The sequence below is a fragment of the Dermochelys coriacea genome, chromosome 6 (genome assembly GCF_009764565.3).
Source record: "Dermochelys coriacea isolate rDerCor1 chromosome 6, rDerCor1.pri.v4, whole genome shotgun sequence".
NCBI lineage: Eukaryota > Metazoa > Chordata > Testudines > Dermochelyidae > Dermochelys > Dermochelys coriacea.
Genome location: NC_050073.1, coordinates 62,481,940 through 62,505,147, shown reverse-complemented (window position 1 = coordinate 62,505,147; position 23,208 = coordinate 62,481,940). Strand labels below are relative to the sequence as shown.

General features: G+C 43.1%; 1 protein-coding gene across 5 annotated transcripts in view; it reads right to left on the bottom strand.

The window, feature by feature from the left end:
• Positions 1-23,208, bottom strand: part of RGS6 (regulator of G protein signaling 6) — a 488,602-nt gene that overhangs the window by 136,968 nt on the left and 328,426 nt on the right. The window contains exon 1 of one of the 5 annotated variants that reach the window (XM_043516623.1): positions 17,867-17,977. The exons of 3 other annotated variants lie outside the window; for them this stretch is intronic. The gene's annotated coding sequence lies outside the window, so the exon portion shown is untranslated. Of the gene's footprint in view, positions 1-17,866; positions 17,978-23,208 lie in introns of those variants that run through there. One more of the 5 variants, XM_043516620.1, reaches the window with a different exon arrangement.

Sequence of the window (23,208 nt, the reverse complement as noted above, 5' to 3'; positions counted from 1 at the left end):
GTGCACATAAGATTTCCGTTTTCATTGCCAGCCTAGTACATAAAAACATACAAATATATTATTATGGACAATAGGATGTGTATCCAGCTCTTTACTGACATTTCCACAACCTTCCTGTCTTCCTGGCTCACAACTTTGGTGTAATCTCTGACTGCCATCACTGCTTCTCTCCTCATATCCAGTCTCTAGGTCTGGTTGATTTTTCCTCTTCATTGGTACCAGGGTCCTCCATTTCCTCACTGTGTCCGCTGCTAAAATTCTTGTCCAAGTTTTGCTCACGTCTCTCCTTGCTGACTATACCCTTCTCCTATCTGTCACCTTTCTCCCTCCAATCTGACACTGCTAAAGTCGTTGTCTCTTGTCGTGTCACTTCCTTCTTCGAATCCCTCCATTAGCTATCACATTAAATTCATACTTCTTGTCTCCATCATCCAACAAAGTCCTACATAATCTTGCTGCCACCCACCCTCTGATTTCATTCCCTCACACTCTGTTCTCGCCCAGTACTTTGTCTTAAACTGTTCCCTTAGTCTGCTCCTCCTCTCTTAGCCTCATTTCTTCTCTTGTGCACTCCTGCAGTTGGAAAACTCTCCCAACTGCTGTCCACAAAGTGCCCTCTCCTTCACATTACTCTTTAAGGAACACCTATTCGAGCAACACCTCCCACCTTCTTCTGAGTCATAACCCTCACTTCCTACCTCATCCGAATTATTGCCCAACATCTCGTCCTGTGTATCTTACGCTGTTAGCCTGCTCAGTCTGCATTGTTAAAGTGCTGGGCACATTTACGATGCCATAGAAATTATTAATAATAAACAATATTATTGGGTAGTGATTATAATCAAGGAGCAACTACAAAGCCGGTAGGAAATTATTTGCTCTTTCCTAAGCTAGACCGATTTTGCAGGATTGGGAGCAGTAAGAAATGCAGTGAAAAATATCAATTAACTTATTTTAAATACATAAGCAATATAATGCATTTACTGCCCTATGGCATCAAACTCCCAATCTGCTTTACAAAATAATCTATAAAATGAAGAAGAGTTCAGGAAAACAGATGCAAACAAACCCTCCTGCAGTTTAAACAGTCTTTGTGGTGCCAACAGAGTCTGTAGGTTGCAGCTGCAGACAGCATCTACAGCTAAAAGACTCAAAGTGATTTTTTTTCCAGCTAAGAAGACACTGAGCTTAACTAGCAAAATATATTCCTTCTTTCCAACAGGTTTACAGTCAACATTTTATTAAGATCCTTTACAGGCAATATGAATCTTGATCTGGAAAACGAATCTGTGCTTAGCTTTCAAAGCAAACACTGAAGACTGCAATCAGTGACAGACCATGAATCTGGAATAGGCTTAATGAGAGACTGAATCATAGAATCATAGAATCATAGAATATCAGGGTTGGAAGGGACCCCAGAAGGTCATCTAGTCCAACCCCCTGCTCAAAGCAGGACCAAGTCCCAGTTAAATCATCCTAGCCAGGGCTTTGTCAAGCCTGACCTTAAAAACCTCTAAGGAAGGAGATTCTACCACCTCCCTAGGTAACGCATTCCAGTGTTTCACCACCCTCTTAGTGAAAAAGTTTTTCCTAATATCCAATCTAAACCTCCCCCATTGCAACTTGAGACCATTACTCCTCGTTCTGTCATCTGCTACCATTGAGAACAGTCTAGAGCCATCCTTTTTGAAACCCCCTTTCAGGTAGTTGAAAGCAGCTATCAAATCCCCCCTCATTCTTCTCTTCTGCAGACTAAACAATCCCAGCTCCCTCAGCCTCTCCTCATAAGTCATGTGCTCTAGACCCCTAATCATTTTTGTTGCCCTTCGCTGTACTCTTTCCAATTTATCCACATCCTTCTTGTAGTGTGGGGCCCAAAACTGGACACAGTACTCCAGATGAGGCCTCACCAGTGTCGAATAGAGGGGAACGATCACGTCCCTCGATCTGCTCGCTATGCCCCTACTTATACATCCCAAAATGCCATTGGCCTTCTTGGCAACAAGGGCACACTGCTGACTCATATCCAGCTTCTCGTCCACTGTCACCCCTAGGTCCTTTTCCGCAGAACTGCTGCCGAGCCATTCGGTCCCTAGTCTGTAGCGGTGCATTGGATTCTTCCATCCTAAGTGCAGGACCCTGCACTTATCCTTATTGAACCTCATTAGATTTCTTTTGGCCCAATCCTCCAATTTGTCTAGGTCCTTCTGTATCCTATCCCTCCCCTCCAGCGTATCTACCACTCCTCCCAGTTTAGTATCATCCGCAAACTTGCTGAGAGTGCAATCCACACCATCCTCCAGATCATTTATGAAGATATTGAACAAAACGGGCCCCAGGACCGACCCCTGGGGCACTCCACTTGACACCGGCTGCCAACTAGACATGGAGCCATTGATCACTACCCGTTGAGCCCGACAATCTAGCCAGCTTTCTACCCACCTTATAGTGCATTCATCCGGCCCATACTTCCTTAACTTGCTGACAAGAATGCTGTGGGAGACCGTGTCAAAAGCTTTGCTAAAGTCAAGAAACAATACATCCACTGCTTTCCCTTCATCCACAGAACCAGTAATCTCATCATAAAAGGCGATTAGATTAGTCAGGCATGACCTTCCCTTGGTGAATCCATGCTGACTGTTCCTGATCACTTTCCTCTCCTCTAAGTGCTTCAGGATTGATTCTTTGAGGACCTGCTCCATGATTTTTCCAGGGACTGAGGTGAGGCTGACTGGCCTGTAGTTCCCAGGATCCTCCTTCTTCCCTTTTTTAAAGATGGGCACTACATTAGCCTTTTTCCAGTCATCCGGGACTTCCCCCGTTCGCCACGAGTTTTCAAAGATAATGGCCAAGGGCTCTGCAATCACAGCCGCCAATTCCTTCAGCACTCTCGGATGCAATTCGTCCGGCCCCATGGACTTGTGCACGTCCAGCTTTTCTAAATAGTCCCTAACCACCTCTATCTCTACAGAGGGCTGGCCATCTCTTCCCCATTTTGTGATGCCCAGCACAGCAGTCTGGGAGCTGACCTTATTAGTGAAAACAGAGGCAAAAAAAGCATTGAGTACATTAGCTTTTTCCACATCCTCTGTCACTAGCTTGCCTCCCTCATTCAGTAAGGGGCCCACACTTTCCTTGGCTTTCTTCTTGTTGCCAACATACCTGAAGAAACCCTTCTTGTTACTCTTGACATCTCTTGCTAGCTGCAGCTCCAGGTGCGATTTGGCCCTCCTGATATCTTTCCTACATGCCCGAGCAATATTTTTATACTCTTCCCTGGTCATATGTCCAACCTTCCACTTCTTGTAAGCTTCTTTTTTATGTTTAAGATCCGCTAGGATTTCACCATTAAGCCAAGCTGGTCGCCTGCCATATTCACTATTCTTTCGACTCATCGGGATGGTTTGTCCCTGTAACCTCAACAGGGATTCCTTGAAATACAGCCAGCTCTCCTGGACTCCCTTCCCTTTCATGTTAGTCCCCCAGGGGATCCTGGCCATCTGTTCCCTGAGGGAGTCAAAGTCTGCTTTCCTGAAGTCCAGGGTCCGTATCCTGCTGCTTACCTTTCTTCCCTGCGTCAGGATCCTGAACTCAACCAACTCATGGTCACTGCCTCCCAGATTCCCATCCACTTTTGCTTCCCCCACTAATTCTACCCGGTTTGTGAGCAGCAGGTCAAGAAAAGCGCTCCCCCTAGTTGGCTCCCCTAGCACTTGCACCAGGAAATTGTCCCCTACGCTTTCCAAAAACTTCCTGGATTGTCTATGCACCGCTGTATTGCTCTCCCAGCAGATATCAGGAAAATTAAAGTCACCCATGAGAATCAGGGCATGCGATCTAGTAGCTTCCGTGAGTTGCCGGAAGAAAGCCTCATCCACCTCATCCCCCTGGTCCGGTGGTCTATAGCAGACTCCCACCATGACATCACTCTTGTTGCACACACTTCTAAACTTAATCCAGAGACACTCAGGTTTTTCCACAGTTTCGTACCGGAGCTCTGAGCAGTCATACTGCTCCCTTACATACAGTGCTACTCCCCCACCTTTTCTGCCCTGCCTGTCCTTCCTGAACAGTTTATAACCATCCATGACTGTACTCCAGTCATGTGAGTTATCCCACCAAGTCTCTGTTATTCCAATCACGTCATAATTCCTTGACATCACCAGGACCTCCAGTTCTCCCTGCTTGTTTCCAAGGCTTTGTGCATTTGTATATAAGCACTTGAGATAACCTGTTGATCGCCCCTCATTCCCAGTATGAGGCAGGAGCCCTCCCCTCACAGACATTCCTGCCTGTGCTTCCTCCCGGTATCCCGCTTTCCCACTTACCTCAGGGCTTTGGTCTCCTTCCCCCGGTGAACCTAGTTTAAAGCCCTCCTCACTAGGTTAGCCAGCCTGCTGGCAAAGATGTTCTTCCCTCTCTTCGTAAGATGGAGCCCGTCTCTGCCCAGCACTCCTCCTTCATGGAACACCATCCCATGGTCAAAGAATCCAAAGCCTTCTCTCCGACACCACCTGCGTAGCCATTCGTTGACCTCCACGATTCGACGGTCCCTACCCAGGCCTTTTCCTTCCACGGGGAGGATGGACGAGAACACCTCTTGCGCCTCCAACTCCTTTATCCTTCTTCCCAGAGCCACGTAGTCCGCAGTGATCCGCTCAAGGTCATTCTTGGCAGTATCATTGGTGCCCACGTGGAGAAGCAGGAAGGGGTAGCGATCCGAGGGCTTGATGAGTCTCGGCAGTCTCTCCGTCACATCACGAATCTTAGCCCCTGGCAAGCAGCAGACTTCTCGGTTTTCCCGGTCAGGGCGGCAGATAGAATCTTGTGCCCTATTCTGAATCAGACATCAACATTTTTTCAAACCTCTCTCTTCTGTACACACATGCACAGGGCATAGCCTTGATAAAACAATTTATTCTGCAACAAGCTGAGTGTCAGCCTTGTTCAGGGCAACTTGCCAAAAAGCAACATCCTACAATACCTATGAATATGTTGGCAATATCCTTGCTCACGATGTTGCCCATTGCTGTTGTCCTGTTTTCAGTCTGGAGAATGATCCACAGCCCAAGGTTCAGCAGCCTACCTGGTTTGGGTTTTTTTTGGTTCCTCAAGAGGCTCTACTGTAAGCAATGTAACTGTCACCACTGATTGCTGATGAAGGCCAATTTGCTAGCTTATTCTTTAAACAGTGGTGTCAGACACATCAACTGCTATGTACTCAGTGAATGGAACTGTGCCCTCATTGGCATTGAATTGGCATAATTTGGGGCAATCTGCCCCAACAGTGTTTCGTAGCATGCACAATTCTGCTGTGTCAATTGATATTTCTAGCAAAACAAATGATACATTTTATTTTCTCACAAATAAAAAAAACAAACATCACTTAATCCAAATACTATTTTAGCCAACTCAATTTTTTCTAATAGGGCGTTAGAATTTTTTTTTCAACCATTTAAAGCTAAGAAATATTTATATGATAAGTTAATGCATCTCTGGAGCCTTTCAAGAGATTCTAGAAACTAGAGTTGAGTGAGTACTTCAGAAACCTCCTACAACATTCACACAAATAAAGCGTTGACTTTGTTCCACCTCAGCCCACATCTCTTGCGTTTACTTTCCAGTAAAAATAATAATAGTTTAATATTTAGATTGCAGTAGCACCCAGAGGCCTAATAAGGCTTTGTACAAAACACAAATGAAGACACAGTTCCTGCTCTAAATTGCATTATAATCTAATAAATTACTGGCAGGAATGTTTACATTTAGATGGATATTAGTGGAAAGCAAATTTTGTATTCATAGATGAAAATATTCACACTGGAAACCGGTTTCTAAGCATTACATGCATCTAATCAGGGAACAGAAATGATACCACATGATCTTTGGGGCCATCAAAGCTGACCAAAACAACTCAATTTTCTAATCTGGAATATAGCAAGCTGTTGGTGATCAGTCTGCAGATCAATAATTGTTTGCATACGTTATTTGAATAATTAATAAATTCAGTAAAATAAGCTGTACAGGGACCATTTGGGAATAGAAAAAGATCAAAAATTATTTGCTGCAAATTATACAGCCCATCCTTGTCAATATATGCTTCAGTCAGAAAAATAGGCGTTAGGTGGTCTTGTCTTAATTAATGTCTGTGGACCTTAGTTCACAGCATAAATTCACCACACAATCTGGTGCGATTATCAGTCTTTGCTCAGATTAGATATCAGTGTAGCAGGTCAGAGCTAAGTGGATAAGCAGATCTGGGAGAAGGGAGCCAAAACAGGAATAGGAATAAGATGACAGAGTCAAGATAGAGGTTCAACTAATGGTGGAGGTCCAGGATAAATAACGATAGTAGAGATAGGGGTGAGGTGTCCTGGAGCTTTGAATTTCTTACCTTGCCTAACCTGTGCATTGATCTAGTTGATTAGACCTTTACTCTCAGGAACACTGTTTCACACAGGAAGCTGGAGGGGAGGAAATACAGAAGCATTTACATGTAGTGAATGGTACAGAAGGGCCGAAAACCAAGCCAAACATTCTTCTCCATCTGGAACTTTGGCAAAGTTCAGGATCCATATTTTACCAGTGAGGCCTCTCTCTAGTGAACAGAAGTGGAGTAGCAGCAGCATGGAAGGGATGGAGGAGGAATGAATGTACCCAAATGTCAGAAGAAACCTGTCATCACTACTCTGTTTTGACAGAGTGCGGCACTAATCCCTTTAACAGCTGGTATATAAATGAAATCCCATACAAGCTGCAATTCAAGTGCAGCACTGCTGCAGAAGTATGAATCAACTGTGCGTGAGGCAAGGAACTTTCACTGAGCCATCTGTGCTCATCAGGCAAAGTCAGTGCTCTCATTTAAAATATAAATACATTTCTCTTTGTTTTGTCTTTTTCTTTCTCCTGGAGCTTCCCCTCATCTTCCTCCATGCCCTTCATCTCCAAACCGTTCATTCTTCATTGCTAAAACTCCCTTTGAAGTTAGTTGGGAGTGTTAATATGCAGAATACCTGCTGTAATGAACACTCCAGTGGAAAACAACAAGCTGTCTGAAAACTGGGACTGATTCATGGGGCATCAACTAGAAAGGAATGTTTCTTGCTTGCTGTACAATATTAGACTCGTTTCATGGCAGATTTTTTTCCCTCTCAGCTCAGCAGCACCTCCAAGCAAAAGCATCATTAGGCTAGAGTTCAATTACTTGCCACAAGGTGGTGTTGCTATCCATGAATTACAGAGCAAAGGCCTCTTCAGTAGCTCTGGGTATCTTTTCTGCATGTAGATTACAGGCTGAATGGACATATTGATTTTGAATTTCTTTTAAATTAGCAATCATTAGCCCCCCAAATACTGCTTATAGCTATATAAGCTTTATAGCTATTGATCTGAAATCCATCTAACATCAACTTACAGAAAGGTAGAGAAGGGAGAAAAGACCATTGACGTTGAGTCACAGCAGAGCCTTTCTTTCAAGGGCTGTGCTTGATTTAAAAATGTGACTGATTTTACAGATAAAAACATAAAACACACAGTCCTGAGAGAAGGGGCTAGAGCAGGCAACTGAATAGAAACCAACAAAAGATAGAATGAGAAGAGGAGAGGGAGAAGGACAAAGAGGAGAGCTCACCCATGGGGTAAAAAAGATAAACAATAGAACAAAAGCACTACACATAGTCAGTGACATGGTAGAATGCCTGACTTGAATCCCAAGAGGAGATGGCGAGGGGAGAGTGAGTGAAGGTTCTGTTGACTTTGATTATTTCACTTTCTTCTTGTAAATGGTAGGAGGAACACACAGGAGGAATACACCTTGGTCACCGTGATGTTGTTTTTTTTGTATTGAGCCATTGGCTTTCAGTACAAAAATTCCAAAAGAAAGATCTTTTCATAGTTGCGTTGCTTGCTCTGTAATTTACTGGGGTGTGAGTCAGTTAAGAATGTGCACTCATTATGAGTGTTTCTGTACATAGCATCCATTCCAAGCTCACTCAGGCGCTGATTTTGACTACTCCCATGCATAATGTTAAGCACATGCAAAAATGTTTGCAGGATCTGGGCCTCAGGTTACTGCATGTCTTCTATTTTTGGGATGCCAAGAACTTCTGGGAATCTGCTTATTTTTTATCAAGAACGCTAAAAGGAACATTTGCTTCTGAGGATCTAAGACACAAGGGGTGAAATCCGCATTATGCAGTACACCACTACTACTGACAAAATATAAAAATGTAAAAAACAATACATTTCAAATACATTTCAAAACAAAAATTTTCCCAAACTGATTTTTTTTTAAATTCCAATTTACGGGAAATTTCAGAAATACTTGTTTTTATTCCAATTTGAACCAAAACCAAAATGTTCAAATCTCAATTTCTCATGAATCAGAAATACCAAATCTCAAGCAACTCCAGAAATGAGTGGAAAACATGTCAGGAGACAGAACATGCATGTAAAGAAAATATCAAAGAAAAATATATGGATTTCCCAATGAATGACATTTAGAGCTATGACATTTAAATGAATGACATTTAGAGCTCACACAGGGCTCTGCTGCCAATCCTAGATTTATTATTAGAAGTTATTTCCCTTCATCAGCCCTGTATTTTTGTAGCATCAGCCTGGAAATCACATCTCAGTTCTTTCTCCTACAGACCTTTAATTTCTGCCAAGTCTTTCATATTTCACAGGAGAAGCCTGCAATTTGGTGCCACCTTCTGCTTTTAAGGGATGCATTCTCCAACTGCTGTTTGGGTGTATGGGCACAAATTACATTTGTGAATGCTAAAGGGGACATATTTTGCCCTTCAATATGTGAACAGACTTTCCATTAAAATCCAGAAAAGACCCTTGTGCACACCTGCATGAAGAGTTTGGCCTTTATTAATGAATACATGCACTAGGTTTTTTGCAGTTGGCAGGGATGGTGCACATGAAACCTGTAAAATGTATAACTACTAAGAAACCAGTTGCTGAACTCATAATGACCTGTTGGTTCATTGCTGACCTTTTATAAATTTCCTCTACTGTTTTCTGGTATTATGTACCAGTAACAGTTACAGTTAAGGGCTTGTCTACACAGCATGGCAATGCACCCTGGAGGGGTGCAATTTCTAAAGCGCACCAATATGTTGTGCACTTACTGGCCTGCAGAGACTCTGGTGGCACAAAATCAAAGTTCCCTCATTGCATTAACATAGTGCTGTTTAAAATAGCATGATGCTAATGCACAATAAGGAACTTTTAGCTCCTGCTAGCAGGGCCTACATGGGCCAGTTAGTGCACAGCACAGCACACTTTAGAAGTCACAATGAAGTGAGTTGTAGCTCACGAAAGCTTATGCTCAAATAAATGTGTGTTAGTCTCTAAGGTGCCACAAGTACTCCTTTTCTTTTTTGCAAATACAGACTAACATGGCTGCTACTCTGAAATTTGGCTCCTCTAGTGTGCATTGCTGCATCTTGTAAACAAGCCCTATGGAAGTTAAACAGTTTCCACTCCAGCCTCCTGCTTCCAGCAGCTCATAACTTTCAAACACTTTCATAATTTCAGACTGGCATTCTCAAAGTCAGTTTCTAGCTCTGCTCCTTGAGAAGAGCATTGAAAATATGAACAGCATAAGTCACCAGTAATCAAATGGTAGAGTGAAAAGGAACAACTAGCTGGGTTCCGCTTCTGCAGTAGGAAGTTGGGAAGGAACCCCTTTGCACACATTTATGTAACATCAGTCAGTTACATTTGGAATACATCCTGAAGAGACATCTTGCTAAACCTCCCCTAAGTAGTGTGACCAGACAGCAAGTGTGAAAAATCGGGAGAGAAGGTCAGGGGTAATAGGAGCCTATGTAAGAAAAAGCTCCAAATATCGGGACTGCTCTATAAAATTACGACATCTGATCACCCTACCCCAAGTATAGAAGTGTAATAATGATCAAGAGTCAGTTGTGTGGTAGAGGTAGAAACTGATTTGCAGGCCCATCCAAAATTACACATCACATCCCCCAGCAAGTTTTTCACCTCTAGGTTGGAGAACTATGCTCTACAAGAATAGCATCATGTTACATACATGGTATGTTTTTACCCACCAATCAGATGACTTTCCCTCTCTCCTCATCTATTTGCACAACTTCCTGAGTGAAAATAAAAAAGTGCTGTCAAAAATAAGCAAAATACAAAAACAATCAAGAGGTCAAAATATTGTTCTGCTACAGATTATGTGTTAACTCCCTGATCTAATAGACTGAGGCTGGCAATCAGGATCTCCCAAGTTTTACTTCTCCTGAGTTCTTACTAGGTGGCCATATGCTGTACAATCTCTCAGTGGCTCAGTTTTTCTATCTGTAAAATGGGGCTAACAACAGTTAGCTACCTCTCAGAAGTGTTATAAAGATTAATTAGTGCCTGCATAGCAGTTTCAAAATGTAAACCACTATGTACTTATTATATTGAATATTACTAACTCTTCCTGACAGAATTTTCTTGTGCTATCCTTACTTGCTAACAGTTTCTCCTTTGTAAATGTTCATTTCTAGTTTTACTTCTACAGACTCAAAGCTGTCATTGCTCTGCAAATAAAGTTCATGTTACACCCAGAGTAACTAATGTAGAATCCTGAGGCAAGTAACTCAGAATATTATTTCCTACCTGAGCCAACTAAATGAAAGGACAATATGTAGAAACCCTCAGCAAGTCACACACAGAATCACACAAATCAATGCAAGTCTGAATCAGTTATCCTGATCACACAGCTTTATAATCATGTGCCATTCTCCTTCTTCGTTCTGCGTTACATAGTACTGTACTGTAGCTCAGTAGTGCTCAGAGATTTTAGGCTATTTGGGGAGAGGTTTTGCTATTTTTCTGGCACGTTTATCTATAACAGAATGTCATGTACATCAATAACACTCTGTAAACACTCATCAGTTCACAGAGCCACACCCCATGACCACTCATGTTGCAAACAGACTTGGAATATAGCAGTTACTGTACACTGGCTAAACCAGAAAAGCACAGAGAGAGGCTGGTCTGGCAAGACTAGAGTAAAACTATAGCCAGAGGTGAACGTAACATTAAGCACTTACCGATACGGGGGCCAGCTCTGGCCCCCAGAAGGAATGGGGCCTCAGGCAGAAGGGGCGGGGCTGGGGGGGTCAGCTTTCCCCAGCCAGTCCATCCGCACTGCATGGCCCGCGCCACCCGGAGCTCCAGCGGCAATTTTAACTGCCTGGAGGTCTGGCCACTGCTGTGGTAGCAGCAGCTGGACTCCCAGGCCCTTTTAAATCGCGGCCTTGGGGCAGCTGCTCCTTTTGCCTCTCCAGTGAAATCGCCCCTGACTGTAGCGGATATTCACTTGTGATTGTCAGACTGACAGTGCTGGCTATGAAAAGTCTGTATTTTCAGCATGTTTGTATACCCACGCCCCCTGCAGAAGCGATACCTATGTGATATGTTGCAGACCCATGCAATACATTATGGAACCATGTGTTAAATAAACCTATCACTCACCACTGACCACTCATCTACCCTCAGCATGTTATTTCATCTGTCCTGGGTCTAATATTACACGGCCCTTGGCATCAAATCAATCTACCAGAGAAATGTTTCCTTCTTGTCCCACTAAATGTGAAATCACTACCCAAATTATGCCTGCATGCAGCCCACAATGGACAAGAATCAGTGCTGGGCCAGTGATTGCTTTTCTATACATAAATATGTTATATCATGACTTTAAAGGCTAGTAACTTAGACCCCTGCAGGGTTATAAACAGGGAATTTGAACCACTGGGAAGGGGAGATTTTTTTTCCTTCCTAATAGGACCCAGCAGTCACTTTTTGCCCTGGAGGTATCTGAGATAGTAAACCTAAGAATCAGAAAATGTGTATAGATAGAAAATCTATTTTTAGAGCTGTTTAAAATGTAGTATATTTTTCTATTCCCAGAGCCTTGCACAATTGGTAACCAAGGAGCCTGTCTTTGCAAGGAGAGTGATAAAAAAAGTTTCTAAAATGCCCTTAAACATTCTTCTGATGGTGTTTCTGTAACATGTGTGTCTTTAGATCAAACCACGATATATTTTGAATAAAGGTTTTGTCAGTGCTCCGTGTGGGATGAGGTGCACAACTCACTCATGACCTTGTCACTCATCAGCACTTCACCTAACCCAAACTCATGCTGATAAAACAGCTGGAGACTTCCCAAATGTTGTAAGATAAGTTCTGTTTGTTTGGACAGATACATAATGGTGTGACCTGAAAGGTTTTCTCAGCATGAGTTTTGGATGGGTGCAGTGTTGATGAGTTGCAAAACTATGAACAACTTATGCTAGGGTGACCAGATAGCAAGTGTGAAAAATTGGGACAGGGGGTTGGGGGGGTAATAGGAACCTATATAGAAAAAAGCCCCAAATATCAGGACTGTCTCTATAAAATTGGGATATCTGGTCACCCTAAGTTATGCACCTCATTCCAAAGGAGGGCTGAGAAAACCTTTAGACCACACCATTATGTTTTCCACATACACTGTCCAAACAAAGAGAACTTGCCTTACAACCAGGGGTGAAAGTCAGCCGGTACAGGCTGGTATGGCGTACTGGTAAAAAGTGGCCGCCAGTACCGGCCCATACTCAGCTGATGTTAAAGTGCTGCCGCAGCAAAGGACCCTGCTTAAAGCGCTCCTGCACCTTAATATCGTTGCCCATTTTGTCCACCCTGGGCCACCGACCGGGCTTGCGGGGGGGCAGAGAAGGAAGGAGCAGCTACACTAGGCAGAGCCCCAGGCCCTTTAAATCGCCACTGGAGCCTGGGAGGGCCGGGTCAGGCAGTGCAGATGGGCTGTCTGTGAGACACTGATCCCTCCCAACCCCGCCCCTTCCACCTGATGCCCTGCCCCTTCCAGTAAGTGCTTAATGTTACTTTCACCCCTGCTTACAACGCTTGGGAAGTCTTCAGCTGTTTTCACATCTTGTGCTGTAATCTGCTTTAAACCGCCATTAGACTTGCTTTACTATTCATTGTAATGTTTGTAGAGCATTTTGAAGAGATGAAGTACAATATACAAGTGCCAAGTATAAACTAAAGCACTAATCAACTTAATTTTTTGAAATTAGCTGTAGTATGAGTGTCACCGCTTCACCACCCACCAGGAGAACCGAGAGACGACATTAAGAAGAGGGACTATAATGCCGGTGGATATGCATGGGTGGAGGGGAGAGATCCATAGTGCTTTAAAATGCAGGGGACTCCTTCCCCTGTGGGAAAATATTTCACCTGGGCCAGTCACTGAGTAAACTCAGTGGAATTATACCAGAGATGACTTTGGCCATTTTGTTTGTTTTCATTCTCCCCTTTAATAGACAAACTACCACTGCTAAACCATTACAGGAAAATAAAAAACAGCACAAAACACTTTTTGAAAAAGACTCCTAATGCGATTATTGGGTTGAGAGAAATCAATGATCCACACAGACTGTCTGTTTACACCATCCTATCTAATGGTGATTTTTAATCAGTATGTACCTTATCCTCTCTCTATGGCTTGTTTATGTACCTATGGTACTTACTACACGGATAACAGCCAGTATATATCAATTACTAGAACTACCAGAGCACAAAGTGTCCTTACCTGCCAGTGAGGAATGAATCATTTTGAACTTGACGGTTAAAGTTAATAACCACAAATAAAGCTTTTTGCACATGCCATTTGTTCTGAAAATGGTACCAGCTGTGATAGCCTCAGCCTCCTTGTGGCCCAGCCAGAATTAGAACTGAGAAATACCTTGCTTCCCACGCTGTAACTCAGCCCATTAAAACACTGCCTCGTCTTCAGTCACAGAGCACTGAAGTCAATAAGCATTTAGATATGATGATGAAGAGCAAAGTAAATGCCTAGAGGGGAAAAAAAGACAAAAATGCCTATATTCTTGAGGGTACCTGACAAATCTCACTTTGCACCTCAGCGGGTCCTAAATATGTAGATTTAAATATAGCAAGTACAATTGTAAAAACACAAACTATTTGTTTTAACAGTTAAATTCAAATTGGAACTAAAGCACAATATTTTAGTGGCCAGGGCGATTAACCATTGGAACAAACCACCAAGGGAAGTGTTGGATTCTCCATTTCTTAAAGTCTTCAAATCAAAACTAGATGCCCTTCTAGAAGATCTAATTTAGCCAGATACTACTGGGCTCAATACAGGGGTAACTTGGTGAAATGTAATGACCTATGATATACAGGAAATCAGACTAAATGATGTAATGCTTCATTCTGGTCTTAAACTATATACATCTATGAATAGTTTCTCTGTTCGTGCTCTGGTTAGGGCACTGTGAACCCATCAAGTGGTGCATAGGAAACACAGAACCCTGCACACCAGTATCTTAGCAGTCAATGAAGGAGAACAGATTTTCCAATTATTTAGACTTCAAATGCAAACCTTTAAATCCCCACATATGTTCTGTGGCTCATTTGAAATCTAAGCTCTTAGAAAACTGTCTGTTCTTAAGATTTTCAGTCAGGCTGGGCATGGGGCACTAGTCCAGAAATCAGGGTGGTGACAGAAAAGAAGACTGTACAGCAGAAGGGCAGTAGGAATGCAGCTTTGAAACAGTTGCTGTGCATCCATAAGCACCTAACTGGTTATTACCTACCTGAGCCACTATGTGACTCCATTGCCCACCTTTCTAGTACTGACTGCATCCCCCAGTACTACATTTGTGCAATTAGCTCAGTGAACAGTTTAACACATACCCATGCTGATCTGTTCTAATTGGGCAGTAGTTGTTGTGTTAAGCTTTGGTATCAGGGAAGAAACTATTCCTTTAAAAACAAACTGATATTAGGAAAAACTATTTCATTAGGAGGGTGGTGAAGCACTGGAATGGGTTACCTAAGGAGGTGGTGGAATCTCCGTCCTTAGAGGTTTTTAAGGTCAGGCTTGACAAAGCCCCGGCTGGGATTATTTAGTTGGTGACTGGCCCTGCTTTGAGCAGGGGGTTGGACTAGATGACCTCCTGAGATCCCTTCCAACCTTGTTATTCTATGATTCTATGATTTATGATGAAATCTTCCCTGAGGATTCTGAAAGGTCCACACAAATGCATTGCATACCCTGCCAAATTGCATTTTAATGAAAAATGCCATATTGCTTATGGGGCCTAATTGCTTCATTTGAATTTAAAGGGGATAAGAAAAGTTGATCTATAGCAAAAACATTAGGAATATTTTTTATCATCTTGTTTTTATCTCTTTGCAGGAAGAATAATCAGTGGCTATCTGGAGCTGGAGAGTAATAGGTTCTCTGTTGGCTTAGTTTCAACTAGAAATGTCTTCTTAGGTGAAGGAATTTTAACATTTGGTTATTAAACTCACACTTCTAGTTAAAAAAACTTATTGTAGAATGATTATGTAGTTTATGCTGGTTTAGATTGCTCCCTTTTGTGAGACTAAATTATTGGGTGCTTGTATGCAGCCTATAATTCTGTATTCTAAAATAATGATTCCAGTAAGTAAAATACATTCAGTCCTTTGCCTATTCTCTACTTCTTTAAATGAAACACTTTCCCAATATGTGTAAAGGGACAAATGAGAATTAGCTATTAATGGGAATTGAGTGTGTAAGTGCCTATAATGGTGGCCTGGAGTGGAACCATGGTTACATCTCTGTCAGTTTCATCAATTGAGCTTTCAATAAAGTTAAATGAGTCTTGTATACAGTGAGCAATGCCCCTGCAGGGATCTAGTTTATTTAATGAATTGCCAAACATGGCATATAAACCAGCCTTCTTCTGCTCTAAGTCCCCAGGCTTCTCCACCACATGGAGTTCTGAAGTCTCTCCCCTGCTAACTCAGGGTCTCTCTCAGGCCCTCCCTGCCTAGAGAGCTTTGTGGTTTCTTTCCTCTGGAACATTCTCTCTTTGTGTTCTGGAGGCTGTTCCTCTCCCTGCATCCTTGGGAGTAGCTTCCTACACAGGAACTTCCTCTCTATGTTCTAGGGCCCCCTACCTGAGGACTCATAAGCCTTTATTAGGCCCAAGGGCTCCTTACCTAATTAATTGCTCCTCAGCTGCTTATCCCATTAACTACCCACAGGTTGATCTGGGTTGTCTCATTCTCCTTCGAGCCAGTCAAAGGCAGGCTGGGTGCCTACCCCCCAGAGGGACAGCTCCTGTGTCACTGCCATTTGTACATATTTGAAAGTCTCCCCCAGATCTATTTATCATATGTCTTGATTGTTCAAAACAGTACCGCTCTCCTTCTAGCTGCAGTGCCCTGGGAACATCCTTTCCACGCTCCTGACTAGGCAATGGAACAACACAAAGGAGATGCTGGCTAAAAGTTTCAAAAGCTCCTAAGTAACTTAGAAGCCTAAAACTCATTCTCAAAATGACAAGTATTTAGAACCCAGATCCTCAAAGGTATCTAGATGCCTATTCTCCCATTGACATCAGTGGGAATTAGGCACCTAGTATGATTTTCAGATGTATCTAAGTGCCAGTCTGCATCTTTAGTATGTAAAGACCTTTAAAAATCTGGCCTCAAGTCACTTAGGCATTTTTGAAAATGTTTCCAACTGCCCCCACATAATCCATCCCAATGTTCACACTGAGAAAGCAAAAAGAAAAGACTTCAGAAATTAGCCAGCGCTGTTACTCTTGTATTACAAAGATGATCAACAAAGGCCCTAATGCTATACTTCCTATTGTATCTCAGTGCCTTCAGTTAAGGAGCTTCCAATATACTATCAGTGTAAAAGATGCTAAATTTTGGCGCATATCAGGATTTATTATCCCTCAAGGTAGATATAGTAGCTTTGCTCCATTCGATATTTATCTCTCAAATCAATAAGTCTTGATGTGCACGTTAACAGTAGTCAATATCTACTTATTATATATGCAGTCCATGTGATTTACTCTATTTATGCTGTGCTTCTACAGTATTTATCTGAATATAAATAAATATATCCATCCATTTCTGGACCACCACACACACACTGAACTCCCAGTCAATGTTCCCTCTAATTTTTTACATCCACGTGCGGAATGAATTTTGTTATGTGCATCAATATGAAGGTGATGTGTGGCAGGGATGAGGCTGAGGGGTTCGGAGTGTGGGAGAGGGCTCGGGGGCTGGGGCAGAGGGTGGGGGGGAGGGTGCATGAGGGGAGGTGAGGGCTCCAGCTGGAGGTGCGGGCTGGGGATGAGGGGTTTGGAGTGCAGGCTGCCCTAGGGCTGTGGAGGTGGGTGGGGGGGGGGGAAGAGAGGACTTCCTCCAGTCCTCTCTCACTGCAGCAGCCCAGGGCCAGGGGAGAGGTGCCTCTCCACAGCCACGGCAGCTCCGGGGCCAGGGGAGAGGCACCTCTCTTCGCCTGCATGGTCCTTGATAGCCTGGCCTGCTGTGCTGCCGTGCAGCTTAGAGAGAATTTAGCTCCCAGTACAAAACTTACAAGACTTCCCCAGGGGTATTTGTTCATACTATAAGATCTTAAACCCTCTCACAAGCAATCACCTCTTCCTTGAGCCTGCAGGTAGTCCCAGATTATTCTCCATGATACATCAGGTTATTCCTTTTCCCCTTGCAAATTACTAGTCAGCTTTTTATCAAACAGATGAGGATTGCTGGTAAGACCTCCCTTATTTTGTCCAGTCACAAACTCTCTCCTTCTCCCTCAGGTCCTGGCCCAGGGTCCTGTGTTGCTCACCCCTAAATAGGGGAGATGGACCTTTCTCCCAGCCATGAGGAGGGGTTCAGGACCTGTTTTCCTGGGCTGCTCCCTATGCAAGTCCTTTTAGTTTGGGGCATGACCCCACTAGTCCAGTTTCCCCATAGTTGGGGCTTTTCTGCAGGTTCTCCTTGGCAGGGGAAGACTTACTTGCCTCCAGTGGCTGCGTTGGCAGGCTGGTCTGTGCCTTCAGACAGGCACAAAGAGAGCTCCTGCCTCTTTGCCAGTCAGCCCCTGACTGAGCCAGGCTCCCTTCTTTTCTCTCCCTCCAGGCCTGGCAGTGGCTGCAGGTGGTATAATAGCGCAGGGCTAGCTGAGCCCACAGGTTTTCTTTAACCCTTGCTGTGCATGGCAGCACTTTCTCTGCTCCTTCATAGTGTCCTTTATGTCAAACACTAAACTCCACCTGCATGGCAGCATATCTCTGTACATGACAGACAAATCTAAAAGCAGGGAACATTCTAATCTGGTTTCAAATGATTTCCCCACATGCCTTTTGTGTTTTTTATTGTAACAATATCTGGTTTACACACTTGAAAGTTACAATTAAAATACAACTGAAAACAAACACAAGGCCACAGTCTTGGTGCTGTTGATGCAAGAGTATTCCTCTCTGCAGATCACGCTTCCTGGAACATTCTTACCAACTCTTCCCACCTCATTAACTCTATTTAACTTAAAATCTCATGTCAAATCCATCTTTTCTTCTCTCTCATCAGTGTGGATTGCCCTACAAGATCTGCATATTGCTAGGAGGAAGGAAGAAGCAGGAGGTGATGTGTATCAGCTTCTGCCTCTCCAAGGTTGTCATGGAGTCTCCAAGCTAATTCCCTTTTGTGGTGAGTCCCTTACATAGTACAATCCTCCTTTGTAGTGGTCCCAAGGGCAGGTGCCTGAGTTGAAATCCATAGCAGCAAGGCTCCATTTGAAGCTGCCCTGCCAGAGTGCCAGCATCACCACTGGGGCATGGAATCACTCTCCAGAGGGCCCTGTGTGCTCAGTAGAATCTCTGTGGTGCTTGGGGGCTAGATCCTTCTCTCACAAGTGAAATCCCACCCCAGAATTGAATGAAAGGAGGAAGCACCATGGGCAGAACCCACTTGGAGTCTCCCTCTCCCCAAAGCCCCTCTTGAGGGTTCCCATAGAAAGTCATGATCTGCTCCATTATAACACTTAGAATCAAATGCTTTAAGTATTCCCTATTCAATAGCTCTTATAACAGAGGGTACAATAATTCCAGGAAATAACTTCCTACACCACTAAGTCCATTATTATTATTAACAAAAATGATGAGATGTACAAGAAAATGCAGTTACAGTTCAAGGGTATACTTGAATGGGATGGAGTGGGATTTCCCTAGTGCTTTAGAGAAACAGGACAATGTAACATTTATACTGTCTGAAAATCAAATTTACTGGATAGTGGGACAAAGCAGGATGAATGCTTCAGGCAATGATCTCACTTAGCATTCTGTCAGGGGTGCTCATCTAAGAGATGAAGAAATTTACTCCAACTAATTAGGCATTATATATTAGCCAAGGTCATAACTAAAGAGCAGGTGTTACTTCCCCTTAAGTGAGAAAAGCCAGCAAAGTGGCTGAAAAGACTAATTTAGCTATTCCAGCTTCTGTTTCAAGATCTGGATCAGCTGTTCAGGGCCATCAGTTCAGGAACTTCTGCCTTTTGATTGTATTCTGTTAAAGTGATCTAAGGGAAAAAGGAAAATTCACTTCTGGCCTATGAAGCCAAAGCCCTTGCTGAAGTCAAGAGAAATCAAACTGAACACCAAGAATGCGGTGCAGATGCTGTATTTGATGAGCTCTGACCTCTCCAGTAAGCATGACTGCAATTGAGAAGCATTATCATAGAGGTTGTACATGTCCAGGGAGGGGAAAACAAGGAGTCTCTGTTCCAAACCACACCAAAAAAGGAATTCTCAGCAGTAAGTAGAGAGTTTAACTCTGAACTCAATAGAGAGCATCTGTTAAAAAAGTGGATCAGGTGCCTGTGTGGGTATAAGATAATGGGGCTTGACTACAGTTGTGCTGGCTTTGAGCATTAGATTGTTTTCAACATCACTCAGGTTAGGTTTAGTAAATGTGCAGGTTAACAGCAGATGAACAAATAGAGAAAGTTTCTTCCTAGATCCTAAAACACAACAATGGACTGATACAGTTTGTATCGAGAATCTTCAAGTGGAAATCAGGAGTAACTCCACTGAAATCAGAATGACACTGGTGAAAGTGAAAGGAAAATGTGATGCAATATCTCCAGGTGCTTTGGCTAGGGTGGGAGCTGGGTTAATGAGCTAGCCTTTATCTGGAAAGGAAGTGTGTGCCTGGTCACAACAGTGAAAATGATTTGGTGATCTTAAAGGTGATCTTTTAACCTTTTATAACCACCAACTCGAATTTCAAAAATTATGTCTTCAAGTTATGCATGTGTAATGCCATCACTGTGCAATTATGTCCTTGAGTGCAAGCACGTGGCATTCAGTGGGTTTGCCCAAAGGTAACTGGTTAGGAACATAATCCCTATTTCAACAAGTCACTTAAGCACATGCTTAACTTTAAACACATAGGTAAGTGCCTGATGTGGACAGAGTGGCAAAATGAGAACAGACACATGCATGGAATTAAGTGGCAGGCTGCAACTTTTATTAATCTTTAACGCAGGCTAGGGGCGCTACTTGCCCATCACCCATAGTCTCCTATACCAGGCATTTAATTGGTTCCAGGGCAGGGGTTCTAGGGCTCCTTACCATATAACACATAACATGGGGCAGGCACTCCTTAGTCTACCCTATAGGACTCAGTTCTCTGCGCCATGAGGTGGACAGAGGGTGCAGTATGAGCCCAAGGCCCAACACCAAAATCCCAGGTCTTTTCCCTCTGGGAACTGTTCATTTTATTCTCTTAGCTGCACTGGAAACTGACTGCAAGTTGTGACAAACAAAAAGCTCCACCCCTGTACCTCAGTCAGGTACTAAGTGTATTCCTACTCAGCCCACTGTGGCTTGCAGGTGCTGTGAGAAAGGCAAAAAACTCCCTGGTCTTCTGCCAATTGGCATATGGGAGAAAAAATTCCTTCCTGACCCTTTGGCCAGATTGGCTAGAGCTGCAGCATCTGTCAGGCTGGGTTCCCATTCCTGGGTAGGGTGGGCTGCTCGAACGGAGCTGAAAGAGGCTCCACACGGCCCCCGTGCTGGGTTAAATCCTGTGAGCAAAGGAATGCTGGCTAATCAGCACCTCTCTCCTCCAGCTGGCCAATGGGTGCCAGAGACTCTCACGAGGAGATACCTATTGTCCCTTGGCGAGCATCTACCTCCTTTGCTGCTGGGACTGTTCCCCTTTCACTGCTGACGGTATCAAGTTCTCACACCCATTGATGCAAGTGGGTGGCATTTTGCTGAACTGGTAAAGGCAATTCAAAATTAGGACCAGAATCCAACTCACTTTCTCTTAGCTGCTCTGGCTTTGCAGAGATAACAGTGGTAAAAACTAGTTTACATATAAATATATAACAGTGGGCAAGTCACTTCTATTTTTCACTACCTCTGTTACCCATCTGTAAAGGGAGATAACATTTCCTTACCTCAGAGCACTGCTGTGAGCCACTTGGATTCTATGGTGAAGGAAGCCATAGAAGTATATAGATAGAAGGCTACAGTTAACTGTGTATGTAACCCTAGGCCTTAACTGTGTGTGCCTTACCTTCCCCATTAATGAAGTGGGGATAAAACTTAACAACTCACTTACGGAGGAAAGGTATTGTTGACAGTGCACTTGTAGAAAAGTATCTCTTTTTATGCTAATTTAAATTTATAAATAAAAAGTAAATGATACCTTTTTAAAAGCAAATTGGCTATGTTTGCAGGCTCCCTCTCATGCATGTACCTTTTATTTTTACTATTATATATTTATAGCACTGGGAATGGTTTATAGCACGGTTCTTTAACCACACATATTAAAAGAGATGCTGAAAAACTCAAAATCTGACCCAGACAGACTAGAAAAACATGAATACATGGGAAGTTATGAAGACCTTCATGGTGACATCCACATAGGGTTTTGAGGAGAAGCAGCAAGGTGCAACACACACAGGTTGTGGGAGACTATACAAAGTATAGGAAGGCAGCATGGAAGAAAGTATGAAGCTGAGGGTGTCAGGAGGAGATAAAGCAGAGAGGACTACCAAGAGTGCCATACGGGGAACAGAATTAAATGAGTACTGAGATGTGGGAAGGCATGGAATTGTGCAGATCCTGGAAGATAAGGAAGCAAAGACTGAAATTAGTGCAGGAAAGGCACAGAAATCAGGGGCAGCTAGCTAGAAGTTTTTTCACCTAACTACTGTTTTGGCAAAGATGCTAACGAAAGGCATATAAATACTCAATATTCTCTCCCCATAGAAAAGGTTAACAACCAAAGAAAGCCTAGATCAAGGATCCAAGGATAGAAGGCTGTAACAACTACACTTGTATGGCCCTTAAGGGGATGGTGTGCTCTAAATACACTCTTTAAACTGGATGGGGACTAGCAGAGGACTGGCAGGCTGAATCCCATCTTATTAACAATAGCCACCATCAGACTGACAGATCACGAGCAGGGCCCAGCACACTAACTTTGTTTTCATATTTCTCTTTCCTTACCTACCTGTACCTCTCCAGATTGTACTGAGTTAAATGTTGATCTGCTTATGTATCATTTATTTTCTTTTGATTTGCATTCCTCTTCTTTTTCTTAATACACTTGTGTTGCGAGAATGAACATCGAGAGTCTGAGACTGTTTAGAAGAAATTCGCACAGTTCATCAGAGAAGTTGAACAGATCCTTCACACTTGAAAGGAGAGATGACAAGAGGGCAAGCGATATAGTCTAGCCATTTCAGGATTTTTAGTTGAAAGACAAGGGCTAGAGGGATCTGTGTCATGAAGAGCAATTGCTGCTGGGGTTATGGTTAGAGTGACACAAATAATCCAAAAAGAAAAGGAGTACTTGTGGCACCTTAGAGACTAACAAATTTATTAGAGCATAAGCTTTCGTGAGCTACAGCTCACTTCATCGGATGCATTCACAAGAGCTGAGTTAGAGAAGCCTGTCATGACAGAGGCCTGAATCCAAACGTCAATGATTCAGTTAAAAAATACAGTGGGTAGTGCAAAATCTTGTGAGATTTACATTTCCTGGTCCCCTACAAGTGCCCCAGGTCGGCTGCAGGTGTAATTATACAAGATGCAATACACTTTAATGCACAGTTCAGAATGAAATTATTTAAAGAAAACAGCTGGCAGATTTTGAACTACGTAGGGATTCAAAATCATCATAGACTGAGTCCAGATTTGGGAGTGTGTCAAACATGACACAGATACCTATTTAGAAGTTACACCCAAAACTAGCTCACATAGGACTCAAACGAGCAGGCTGATCAGATACAGCAAAGAAATCACTATGGATAATAGTGCTAGCACTTTATTGCACTGTCAGCATTTG